This window comes from Canis lupus, chromosome 37 (assembly GCF_048164855.1).
Source record: "Canis lupus baileyi chromosome 37, mCanLup2.hap1, whole genome shotgun sequence".
Lineage (NCBI taxonomy): Eukaryota > Metazoa > Chordata > Mammalia > Carnivora > Canidae > Canis > Canis lupus.
Genome location: NC_132874.1, coordinates 28,563,697 through 28,577,846, shown reverse-complemented (window position 1 = coordinate 28,577,846; position 14,150 = coordinate 28,563,697).

Genomic DNA, 14,150 nt, shown 5'->3' with positions numbered 1-14,150 from the left:
TCGATTCTTTTCATTTCGATTCGATTTGATTCAATTCGATTCTTTTCGATCAATTCAATTTGATTGTTTTCGATTTGATTCGATTCTATTCTTTTCTATTCTATTCAATTCGATTATTTTCCATTCGATGATGAAATTGGATTCTTTTTGATTCGATTCGATTCTTTTCGATTCGATTCGACTCGATTTCATGCTTTTTGATTAGATTCGACTAGAATTTAATCGACTGATTCAATTTGATTCTTTTCTTTTCGGTTGGATTCTTTTCTATTCGATTTTTTTCTATTCAATTCGATTCTTTCATTTGATTCGATTCGATTCGATTCGATTCGATTCAATTCTTTTCGTTTCAAATCGATTCGTTTCAATTCGAGTCTTTTCAATTTGATGCTTTTCGATTCGGTTCGATTTGATATTTTTAATTTGATTCGAGTCTTTTCGATTCGATTCGATTCTTTTCAATTCGATTCTTTTCGATTCGAGTCTTTTTGATTCGATTCATTTCTATTCGATTCGATTCTTTTCAATCCGATTTGATGCTTTTCCATTTGATCTGATTTGTTTCATTTCGATTCTTTTCGATTCAATTCGATTCTTTTCGATTCCATTAAATTTGATTCGATTCTTTTCGATTCGATTAGATTCTTTTCGATTTGATTCCATTCAGTTCGATTCTTTTTGACTCGATTGGATTCTTTTCGATTTGATTCAATTCTTTCGATTCGATTTGATTTGATTTGATTCTTTTCGGTTCGATTCAATACGATTCTTTTCATTTCGATTCTAATCGATTCTCTTCGATTCGTTTCGATTCTATTCGATTTTTTTCGATTCTATTCTATTCGATTCATTTTGAATCATTTCAATTTGATTCTGTTCGAGTGGTTTCTATTAGATTCTTTTCGATTTGATTCAATTCGATTCGAGTCTTTTTGATTCGAGTCTTTTCGACTCGATTCAATTCAATACGATTCTTTTAGATTCGATTCGATTCGATTGTTTTCGTTTCGATTCGACTTTTTTTGATTCGATTCTTTTCGATTCGATTGTTTTCAATTCGATTGATTCGATTCTTTTCAATTCTATGCTATTCAAAGCGATTCTTTTGTATTTGATTCGATTCGATTGTTTTCTTTTTGATTCGGTTCGATTCGTTTCCTTTCGATTCGATTCAGTTCTTTTCGATTCGATTCTTTTCAATTCGATTTGATTCTTTTCGATTCTATTCTATTCTATTCTATTCTATTCTATTCTTTTGTATTCCATTCGAATCAATTCGTTTTGATTGAATTCGATTCTTTTCGATTCGATTCAATTAGATTCTTTTCGATTGGATTCAATTTGTTTCGATTCGAATCAATTTGATTCTTTTCGATTGGATTCCATTCGATTCTTTTCGATTTGATTCAATTCGATTCTTTTCGATTCTATTCATTTCGATGATTTTCGTTGAGATTAGATTCTTTTCGATTTGATTTTTTCGGTTCGAGTCGATTCATTTCGCTTATTTTGGTTAGGATCAATTCAATTCGATTCTTTTTGATTTGATTTGATTCTATTCGATTTCTTTCGATTCTATTCTATTGTATTCTTTTCTTTTCCATTCCGTTCAATTCGATTCTTTTCGATTCGATTCGATTGTTTTAGATTTGATTCCATTCTTTCGATTCTATTTGATATGATTCTTTTCGATTCGATTTGATACGATACTTTTTATTTTGATTCGAATCGATTCTCTTCGGTTCGATTCGTTTTGATTCTTTTCGATTCAATTCTATTCGAATTTTTTCGATTTGATTCGATTCGATTCTTTTAGATTCTACTTGATTTGTTTCTTTTCGATTCGTTTTGATTCGATTCTTTTTGATTCATCTCGATTCGATTCGATTCTTTTGTTTCTTTTTTTATTTTTTTTTATTTTTTTTATTCTTTTGTTTCGATTCGATTGTTTTCAATTCGAATCTTTTCGTTACATGGAATTCGATTCTTTTCGTTTGATTCTTTATGATTTTTTTCAACGCGATTCAATTCGATTCTTTTTTTATGATAGTCACAGAGAGAGAGAGGCAGAGACACAGGCAGAGGGAGTAGCAGGCTCCATGCACCGGGTGCCCGATGTGGGATTCGATCCCGGGTCTCCAGGAACGCGCCCTGGGCCAAAGGCAGGCGCTAAACAGCTGCGCCACCCAGGGATCCCTCAATTCGATTCTTTTTTATTCGAATCTATTCGATTCTTTTTGATTCGATTTGATTCTATTCGTTTTTTTCGATTTGATTCGATTAGTTCCTTTTTGATTCAATTCAATTCATTTCTTCTGATTCGATTCAATTCGATTCTTTTGGATTCGATTCGATTCTCTTGGATTCGATTCTTTTGGATTCGAATCGAGTAGATTCTTTTAATTTCGATCGGATTCATTTCAATTCGATTCTTTTCGATTCGAATGTTTTCGAATCAATTCGATACTTTTTGATTCGATTCGATTCTTTTCGTGTCGATTTGATTCTTTTCGATTCGATTCTTTTCTATTTGAATCGATTCGATTCTTTTCATTTCGATTCAATTTGATTCAATTCGACTCTTTTCGATCAATTCAATTTGATTGTTTTCGATTTGATTCGATTCGATTCTTTTCTATTCTATTCAATTCGATTATTTTCCATTCGATGATGCAATTGGATTCTTTTTGATTCGATTCTATTCTTTTCGATTCGATTTGACTCGATTTCATGCTTTTTGATTCGATTCGATTAGAATTTAATCGACTGATTCAATTTGATTCTTTTCTTTTCGGTTGGATTCTTTTCTATTCGATTTTTTTCTATTCAATTCGATTCTTTCAATATAATTCGATTCGATTCATTCGATTCGATTCAATTCTTTACGTTTCAAATCGATTCGTTTCAATTCGAGTCTTTTCAATTTGATGCTTTTCGATTCGGTTCGATTTGATATTTTTAATTTGATTCGAGTCTTTTCGATTCGATTCGATTCTTTTCAATTCGATTCTTTTCGATTCGATTCTTTTTGATTCGATTCATTTCGATTCGATTCGATTCTTTTCAATCCGATTTGATGCTTTTCCATTTGATCTGATTTGTTTCATTTCGATTCTTTTCGATTCATTTCGATTCTTTTCGATTCCATTAAATTTGATTCGATTCTTTTCGATTCGATTAGATTCTTTTCGATTTGATTCCATTCAGTTCGATTCTTTTCGATTCGATTGGATTCTTTTCGATTTGATTCAATTCTTTGGATTCGATTTGATTTGATTCTTTTCGATTCGATTCAATATGATTCTTTTCATATCGATTCTAATCGATTCTCTTCGATTCAGTTTGTTTCGATTCGTTTCGATTCTATTCGATTTTTTTCGATTCTATTCTATTCGATTCATTTTGAATCATTTCGATTTGATTCTGTTCGAGTGGTTTCTATTAGATTCTTTTCGATTTGATTCAATTCGATTCGAGTCTTTTTGATTCGAGTCTTTTCGACTCGATTCAATTCAATACGATTCTTTTAGATTCGATTCGATTCGATTGTTTTCGTTTCGATTTGACTTTTTTTGATTCGATTCTTTTCGATTCGATTGTTTTCAATTCGATTGATTCGATTCTTTTCAATTCTATGCTATTCAAAGCGATTCTTTTGTATTTGATTCGATTCGATTGTTTTCTTTTTGATTCGGTTCGATTCGTTTCTTTTCGATTCGATTCAATTCTTTTCGATTCGATTCTTTTCGATTCGATTTGATTCTTTTCGATTCGATTCTATTCTATTCTTTTGTATTCCATTCGAATCGATTCGTTTTGATTGAATTCGATTCTTTTCGATTCGATTCAATTAGATTCTTTTCGATTGGATTCAATTTGTTTCGATTCGAATCAATTTGATTCTTTTCGATTGGATTCCATTCGATTCCTTTCGATTTGATTCAATTCGATTCTTTTCGATTCTATTCATTTCGATGATTTTCGTTGAGATTAGATTCTTTTCGATTTGATTTTTTTCGGTTCGAGTCGATTCATTTCGCTTATTTTGGTTACGATCAATTCAATTCGATTCTTTTTGATTTGATTTGATTCTATTCGATTTCTTTCGATTCTATTCTATTGTATTCTTTTCGATTCGATTCCATTCAATCCGATTCTTTTCGATTCGATTCGATTGTTTTAGATTTGATTCCATTCTTTCGATTCTATTTGATATGATTCTTTTCGATTCGATTTGATACGATACTTTTTATTTTGATTCGAATCGATTCTCTTCGGTTCGATTCGTTTTGATTTTCGATTCAATTCTATTCGAATTTTTTCGATTTGATTCGATTCGATTCTTTTAGATTCTACTTGATTTGTTTCTTTTCGATTTGTTTTGATTCGATTCTTTTTGATTCATCTCGATTCGATTCGATTCTTTTGTTTCTTTTTTTATTTTTTTTTATTTTTTTTATTCTTTTGTTTCGATTCGATTGTTTTCAATTCGAATCTTTTCGTTACATGGAATTCGATTCTTTTCGTTTGATTCTTTATGATTTTTTTCAACGCGATTCAATTCGATTCTTTTTTTATGATAGTCACAGAGAGAGAGAGGCAGAGACACAGGCAGAGGGAGTAGCAGGCTCCATGCACCGGGTGCCCGATGTGGGATTCGATCCCGGGTCTCCAGGAACGCGCCCTGGGCAAAGGCAGGCGCTAAACAGCTGCGCCACCCAGGGATCCCTCAATTCGATTCTTTTTTATTCGAATCTATTCGATTCTTTTTGATTCGATTTGATTCTATTCGTTTTTTTCGATTTGATTCGATTAGTTCCTTTTTGATTCAATTCAATTCATTTCTTCTGATTCGATTCAATTCGATTCTTTTGGATTCGATTCGATTCTCTTGGATTCGATTCTTTTGGATTCGAATCGAGTAGATTCTTTTAATTTCGATCGGATTCATTTCAATTCGATTCTTTTCGATTCGAATGTTTTCGAATCAATTCGATACTTTTTGATTCGATTCGATTCTTTTCGTGTCGATTTGATTCTTTTCGATTCGATTCTTTTCTATTTGAATCGATTCGATTCTTTTCATTTCGATTCGATTTGATTCAATTCGATTCTTTTCGATCAATTCAATTTGATTGTTTTCGATTTGATTCGATTCGATTCTTTTCTATTCTATTCAATTCGATTATTTTCCATTCGATGATGCAATTGGATTCTTTTTGATTCGATTCGATTCTTTTCGATTCGATTTGACTCGATTTCATGCTTTTTGATTCGATTCGATTAGAATTTACTCGACTGATTCAATTTGATTCTTTTCTTTTCGGTTGGATTCTTTTCTATTCGATTTTTTTCTATTCAATTCGATTCTTTCAATATAATTCGATTCGATTCATTCGATTCGATTCAATTCTTTACGTTTCAAATCGATTCGTTTCAATTCGAGTCTTTTCAATTTGATGCTTTTCGATTCGGTTCGATTTGATATTTTTAATTTGATTCGAGTCTTTTCGATTCGATTCGATTCTTTTCAATTCGATTCTTTTCGATTCGATTCTTTTTGATTCGATTCATTTCGATTCGATTCGATTCTTTTCAATCCGATTTGATGCTTTTCCATTTGATCTGATTTGTTTCATTTCGATTCTTTTCGATTCATTTCAATTCTTTTCGATTCCATTAAATTTGATTCGATTCTTTTCGATTCGATTAGATTCTTTTCGATTTGATTCCATTCAGTTGGATTCTTTTCGATTCGATTGGATTCTTTTCGATTTGATTCAATTCTTTGGATTCGATTTGATTTGATTCTTTTCGATTCGATTCAATACGATTCTTTTCATTTCGATTCTAATCGATTCTCTTCGATTCAATTTGTTTCGATTCGTTTCGATTCTATTCGATTTTTTTCGATTCTATTCTATTCGATTCATTTTGAATCATTTCGATTTGATTCTGTTCGAGTGGTTTCTATTAGATTCTTTTCGATTTGATTCAATTCGATTCGAGTCTTTTTGATTCGAGTCTTTTCGACTCGATGCAATTCAATACGATTCTTTTAGATTCGATTCGATTCGATTGTTTTCGTTTCGATTCGACTTTTTTTGATTCGATTCTTTTCGATTCGTTTGTTTTCAATTCGATGGATTCGATTCTTTTCAATTCTATGCTATTCAAAGCGATTCTTTTGTATTTGATTCGATTCGATTGTTTTCTTTTTGATTCGGTTCGATTCGTTTCTTTTCGATTCGATTCAATTCTTTTCGATTCGATTCTTTTCGATTCGATTTGATTCTTTTCGATTCGATTCTATTCTATTCTTTTGTATTCCATTCGAATCGATTCGTTTTGATTGAATTCGATTCTTTTCGATTCGATTCAATTAGATTCTTTTCGATTGGATTCAATTTGTTTCGATTCGAATCAATTTGATTCTTTTCGATTGGATTCCATTCGATTCCTTTCGATTTGATTCAATTCGATTCTTTTCGATTCTATTCATTTCGATGATTTTCGTTGAGATTAGATTCTTTTCGATTTGATTTTTTTCGGTTCGAGTCGATTCATTTCGCTTATTTTGGTTACGATCAATTCAAATCGATTCTTTTTGATTTGATTTGATTCTATTCGATTTCTTTCGATTCTATTCTATTGTATTCTTTTCGATTCGATTCCATTCAATCCGATTCTTTTCGATTCGATTCGATTGTTTTAGATTTGATTCCATTCTTTCGATTCTATTTGATATGATTCTTTTCGATTCGATTTGATACGATACTTTTTATTTTGATTCGAATCGATTCTCTTCGGTTCGATTCGTTTTGATTTTCGATTCAATTCTATTCGAATTTTTTCGATTTGATTCGATTCGATTCTTTTAGATTCTACTTGATTTGTTTCTTTTCGATTTGTTTTGATTCGATTCTTTTTGATTCATCTCGATTCGATTCGATTCTTTTGTTTCTTTTTTATTTTTTTTATTTTTTTTATTCTTTTGTTTCGATTCGATTGTTTTCAATTCGAATCTTTTCGTTACATGGAATTCGATTCTTTTCGTTTGATTCTTTATGATTTTTTTCAACGCGATTCAATTCGATTCTTTTTTTATGATAGTCACAGAGAGAGAGAGGCAGAGACACAGGCAGAGGGAGTAGCAGGCTCCATGCACCGGGTGCCCGATGTGGGATTCGATCCCGGGTCTCCAGGAACGCGCCCTGGGCAAAGGCAGGCGCTAAACAGCTGTGCCACCCAGGGATCCCTCAATTCGATTCTTTTTTATTCGAATCTATTCGATTCTTTTTGATTCGATTTGATTCTATTCGTTTTTTTCGATTTGATTCGATTAGTTCCTTTTTGATTCAATTCAATTCATTTCTTCTGATTCGATTCAATTCGATTCTTTTGGATTCGATTCGATTCTCTTGGATTCGATTCTTTTGGATTCGAATCGAGTAGATTCTTTTAATTTCGATCGGATTCATTTCAATTCGATTCTTTTCGATTCGAATGTTTTCGAATCAATTCGATACTTTTTGATTCGATTCGATTCTTTTCGTGTCGATTTGATTCTTTTCGATTCGATTCTTTTCTATTTGAATCGATTCGATTCTTTTCATTTCGATTCGATTTGATTCAATTCGATTCTTTTCGATCAATTCAATTTGATTGTTTTCGATTTGATTCGATTCGATTCTTTTCTATTCTATTCAATTCGATTATTTTCCATTCGATGATGCAATTGGATTCTTTTTGATTCGATTCGATTCTTTTCGATTCGATTTGACTCGATTTCATGCTTTTTGATTCGATTCGATTAGAATTTACTCGACTGATTCAATTTGATTCTTTTCTTTTCGGTTGGATTCTTTTCTATTCGATTTTTTTCTATTCAATTCGATTCTTTCAATATAATTCGATTCGATTCATTCGATTCGATTCAATTCTTTACGTTTCAAATCGATTCGTTTCAATTCGAGTCTTTTCAATTTGATGCTTTTCGATTCGGTTCGATTTGATATTTTTAATTTGATTCGAGTCTTTTCGATTCGATTCGATTCTTTTCAATTCGATTCTTTTCGATTCGAGTCTTTTTGATTCGATTCATTTCGATTCGATTCGATTCTTTTCAATCCGATTTGATGCTTTTCCATTTGATCTGATTTGTTTCATTTCGATTCTTTTCGATTCAATTCGATTCTTTTCGATTCCATTAAATTTGATTCGATTCTTTTCGATTCGATTAGATTCTTTTCGATTTGATTCCATTCAGTTCGATTCTTTTCGATTCGATTGGATTCTTTTCGATTTGATTCAATTCTTTGGATTCGATTTGATTTGATTCTTTTCGATTCGATTCAATACGATTCTTTTCATTTCGATTCTAATCGATTCTCTTCGATTCAATTTGTTTCGATTCGTTTCGATTCTATTCGATTTTTTTCGATTCTATTCTATTCGATTCATTTTGAATCATTTCGATTTGATTCTGTTCGAGTGGTTTCTATTAGATTCTTTTCGATTTGATTCAATTCGATTCGAGTCTTCTTGATTCGAGTCTTTTCGACTCGATGCAATTCAATACGATTCTTTTAGATTCGATTCGATTCGATTGTTTTCGTTTCGATTCGACTTTTTTTGATTCGATTCTTTTCGATTCGATTGTTTTCATTTCGATTGATTCGATTCTTTTCAATTCTATGCTATTCAAAGCGATTCTTTTGTATTTGATTCGATTCGATTGTTTTCTTTTTGATTCGGTTCGATTCGTTTCTTTTCGATTCGATTCAATTCTTTTCGATTCGATTCTTTTCGATTCGATTTGATTCTTTTCGATTCGATTCTATTCTATTCTTTTGTATTCCATTCGAATCGATTCGTTTGATTGAATTCGATTCTTTTCGATTCGATTCAATTAGATTCTTTTCGATTGGATTCAATTTGTTTCGATTCGAATCAATTTGATTCTTTTCGATTGGATTCCATTCGATTCCTTTCGATTTGATTCAATTCGATTCTTTTCGATTCTATTCATTTCGATGATTTTCGTTGAGATTAGATTCTTTTCGATTTGATTTTTTTCGGTTCGAGTCGATTCATTTCGCTTATTTTGGTTACGATCAATTCAATTCGATTCTTTTTGATTTGATTTGATTCTATTCGATTTCTTTCGATTCTATTCTATTGTATTCTTTTCGATTCGATTCCATTCAATCCGATTCTTTTCGATTCGATTCGATTGTTTTAGATTTGATTCCATTCTTTCGATTCTATTTGATATGATTCTTTTCGATTCGATTTGATACGATACTTTTTATTTTGATTCGAATCGATTCTCTTCGGTTCGATTCGTTTTGATTTTCGTTTCAATTCTATTCGAATTTTTTCGATTTGATTCGATTCGATTCTTTTAGATTCTACTTGATTTGTTTCTTTTCGATTTGTTTTGATTCGATTCTTTTTGATTCATCTCGATTCGATTCGATTCTTTTGTTTCTTTTTTATTTTTTTTTATTTTTTTTATTCTTTTGTTTCGATTCGATTGTTTTCAATTCGAATCTTTTCGTTACATGGAATTCGATTCTTTTCGTTTGATTCTTTATGATTTTTTTCAACGCGATTCAATTCGATTCTTTTTTTATGATAGTCACAGAGAGAGAGAGGCAGAGACACAGGCAGAGGGAGTAGCAGGCTCCATGCACCGGGTGCCCGATGTGGGATTCGATCCCGGGTCTCCAGGAACGCGCCCTGGGCAAAGGCAGGCGCTAAACAGCTGTGCCACCCAGGGATCCCTCAATTCGATTCTTTTTTATTCGAATCTATTCGATTCTTTTTGATTCGATTTGATTCTATTCGTTTTTTTCGATTTGATTCGATTAGTTCCTTTTTGATTCAATTCAATTCATTTCTTTTGATTCAAATCAATTCGATTCTTTTGGATTCGATTCGATTCTTTTGGATTCGATTCTTTTGGATTCGAATCTAGTAGAATCTTTTCATTTCGATCGGATTCATTTCAATTCGATTCTTTTCGATTCGAATGTTTTCGAATCAATTCGATACTTTTTGATTCGATTCGATTCTTTTCGTGTCGATTTGATTCTTTTCGATTCGATTCTTTTCTATTTGAATCGATTCGATTCTTTTCATTTCGATTCGATTTGATTCAATTCGATTCTTTTCGATCAATTCAATTTGATTGTTTTCGATTTGATTCGATTCGATTCTTTTCTATTCTATTCAATTCGATTATTTTCCATTCGATGAAGCAATTGGATTCTTTTCGATTCGATTCGATTCTTTTCGATTCGATTCGACTCGATTTCATGCTTTTTGATTCGATTCGACTAGAATTTAATCGACTGATTCAATTTGATTCTTTTCTTTTCGGTTGGATTCTTTTCTATTCGATTTTTTTCTATTCAATTCGATTCTTTCAATTCAATTCGATTCGATTCATTCGATTCGATTCAATTCTTTTCGTTTCAAATCGATTCGTTTCAATTCGAGTCTTTTCAATTTGATGCTTTTCGATTCGGTTCGATTTGATATTTTTAATTTGATTCGAGTCTTTTCGATTCGATTCGATTCTTTTCAATTCGATTCTTTTCGATTCGAGTCTTTTTGATTCGATTCATTTCGATTCGATTCGATTCTTTTCAATCCGATTTGATGCTTTTCCATTTGATCTGATTTGTTTCATTTCGATTCTTTTCGATTCAATTCGATTCTTTTCGATTCCATTAAATTTGATTCGATTCTTTTCGATTCGATTAGATTCTTTTCGATTTGATTCCATTCAGTTCGATTCTTTTCGATTCGATTGGATTCTTTTCGATTTGATTCAATTCTTTCGATTCGATTTGATTTGATTCTTTTCGATTCGATTCAATACGATTCTTTTCATTTCGATTCTAATCGATTCTCTTCGATTCTTTTCGATTCGTTTCGATTCTATTCGATTTTTTTCGATTCTATTGTATTCGATTCATTTTGAATCATTTCGATTTGATTCTGTTCGAGTGGTTTCTATTAGATTCTTTTCGATTTGATTCAATTCGATTCGAGTCTTTTTGATTCGAGTCTTTTCGACTCGATGCAATTCAATACGATTCTTTTAGATTCGATTCGATTCGATTGTTTTCGTTTCGATTTGACTTTTTTTGATTCGATTCTTTTCGATTCGATTGTTTTCAATTCGATTGATTCGATTCTTTTCAATTCTATGCTATTCAAAGCGATTCTTTTGTATTTGATTCGATTCGATTGTTTTCTTTTTGATTCGGTTCGATTCGTTTCTTTTCGATTCGATTCAATTCTTTTCGATTCGATTCTTTTCGATTCGATTTGATTCTTTTCGATTCGATTCTATTCTATTCTTTTGTATTCCATTCGAATCGATTCGTTTTGATTGAATTCGATTCTTTTCGATTCGATTCAATTAGATTCTTTTCGATTGGATTCAATTTGTTTCGATTCGAATCAATTTGATTCTTTTCGATTGGATTCCATTCGATTCCTTTCGATTTGATTCAATTCGATTCTTTTCGATTCTATTCATTTCGATGATTTTCGTTGAGATTAGATTCTTTTCGATTTGATTTTTTTCGGTTCGAGTCGATTCATTTCGCTTATTTTGGTTACGATCAATTCAATTCGATTCTTTTTGATTTGATTTGATTCTATTCGATTTCTTTCGATTCTATTCTATTGTATTCTTTTCTTTTCCATTCCATTCAATCCGATTCTTTTCGATTCGATTCGATTGTTTTAGATTTGATTCCATTCTTTCGATTCTATTTGATATGATTCTTTTCGATTCGATTTGATACGATACTTTTTATTTTGATTCGAATCGATTCTCTTCGGTTCGATTCGTTTTGATTTTCGATTCAATTCTATTCGAATTTTTTCGATTTGATTCGATTCGATTCTTTTAGATTCTACTTGATTTGTTTCTTTTCGATTTGTTTTGATTCGATTCTTTTTGATTCATCTCGATTCGATTCGATTCTTTTGTTTCTTTTTTTATTTTTTTTTATTTTTTTTATTCTTTTGTTTCGATTCGATTGTTTTCAATTCGAATCTTTTCGTTACATGGAATTCGATTCTTTTCGTTTGATTCTTTATGATTTTTTTCAACGCGATTAAATTCGATTCTTTTTTTATGATAGTCACAGAGAGCGAGAGGCAGAGACACAGGCAGAGGGAGTAGCAGGCTCCATGCACCGGGTGCCCGATGTGGGATTCGATCCCGGGTCTCCAGGAACGCGCCCTGGGCAAAGGCAGGCGCTAAACAGCTGTGCCACCCAGGGATCCCTCAGTTCGATTCTTTTTTATTCGAATCTATTCCATTCTTTTTGATTCGATTTGATTCTATTCGTTTTTTTCGATTTGATTCGATTAGTTCCTTTTTGATTCAATTCAATTCATTTCTTTTGATTCAAATCAATTCGATTCTTTTGGATTCGATTCGATTCTTTTGGATTCGATTCTTTTGGATTCGAATCTAGTAGAATCTTTTCATTTCGATCGGATTCATTTCAATTCGATTCTTTTCGATTCGAATGTTTTCGAATCAATTCGATACTTTTTGATTCGATTCGATTCTTTTCGTGTCGATTTGATTCTTTTCGATTCGATTCTTTTCTATTTGAATCGATTCGATTCTTTTCATTTCGATTCGATTTGATTCAATTCGATTCTTTTCGATCAATTCAATTTGATTGTTTTCGATTTGATTCGATTCGATTCTTTTCTATTCTATTCAATTCGATTATTTTCCATTCGATGATGCAATTGGATTCTTTTTGATTCGATTCGATTCTTTTCGATTCGATTTGACTCGATTTCATGCTTTTTGATTCGATTCGATTAGAATTTACTCGACTGATTCAATTTGATTCTTTTCTTTTCGGTTGGATTCTTTTCTATTCGATTTTTTTCTATTCAATTCGATTCTTTCAATTCAATTCGATTCGATTCATTCGATTCGATTCAATTCTTTTCGTTTCAAATCGATTCGTTTCAATTCGAGTCTTTTCAATTTGATGCTTTTCGATTCGGTTCGATTTGATATTTTTAATTTGATTCGAGTCTTTTCGATTCGAGTCGATTCTTTTCAATTCGATTCTTTTCGATTCGAGTCTTTTTGATTCGATTCATTTCGATTCGATTCGATTCTTTTCAATCCGATTTGATGCTTTTCCATTTGATCTGATTTGTTTCATTTCGATTCTTTTCGATTCAATTCGATTCTTTTCGATTCCATTAAATTTGATTCGATTCTTTTCGATTCGATTAGATTCTTTTCGATTTGATTCCATTCAGTTGGATTCTTTTCGATTCGATTGGATTCTTTTCGATTTGATTCAATTCTTTGGATTCGATTTGATTTGATTCTTTTCGATTCGATTCAATACGATTCTTTTCATTTCGATTCTAATCGATTCTCTTCGATTCTTTTCGATTCGTTTCGATTCTATTCGATTTTTTTCGATTCTATTCTATTCGATTCATTTTGAATCATTTCGATTTGATTCTGTTCGAGTGGTTTCTATTAGATTCTTTTCGATTTGATTCAATTCGATTCGAGTCTTTTTGATTCGAGTCTTTTCGACTCGATGCAATTCAATACGATTCTTTTAGATTCGATTCGATTCGATTGTTTTCGTTTCGATTTGACTTTTTTTGATTCGATTCTTTTCGATTCGATTGTTTTCAATTCGATTGATTCGATTCTTTTCAATTCTATGCTATTCAAAGCGATTCTTTTGTATTTGATTCGATTCGATTGTTTTCTTTTTGATTCGGTTCGATTCGTTTCTTTTCGATTCGATTCAATTCTTTTCGATTCGATTCTTTTCGATTCGATTTGATTCTTTTCGATTCGATTCTATTCTATTCTTTTGTATTCCATTCGAATCGATTCATTTTGATTGAATTCGATTCTTTTCGATTCGATTCAATTAGATTCTTTTCGATTGGATTCAATTTGTTTCGATTCGAATCAATTTGATTCTTTTCGATTGGATTCCATTCGATTCCTTTCGATTTGATTCAATTCGATTCTTTTCGATTCTATTCATTTCGATGATTTTCGTTGAGATTAGATTCTTTTCGATTTGATTTTTTTCGGTTCGAGTCGATTCATT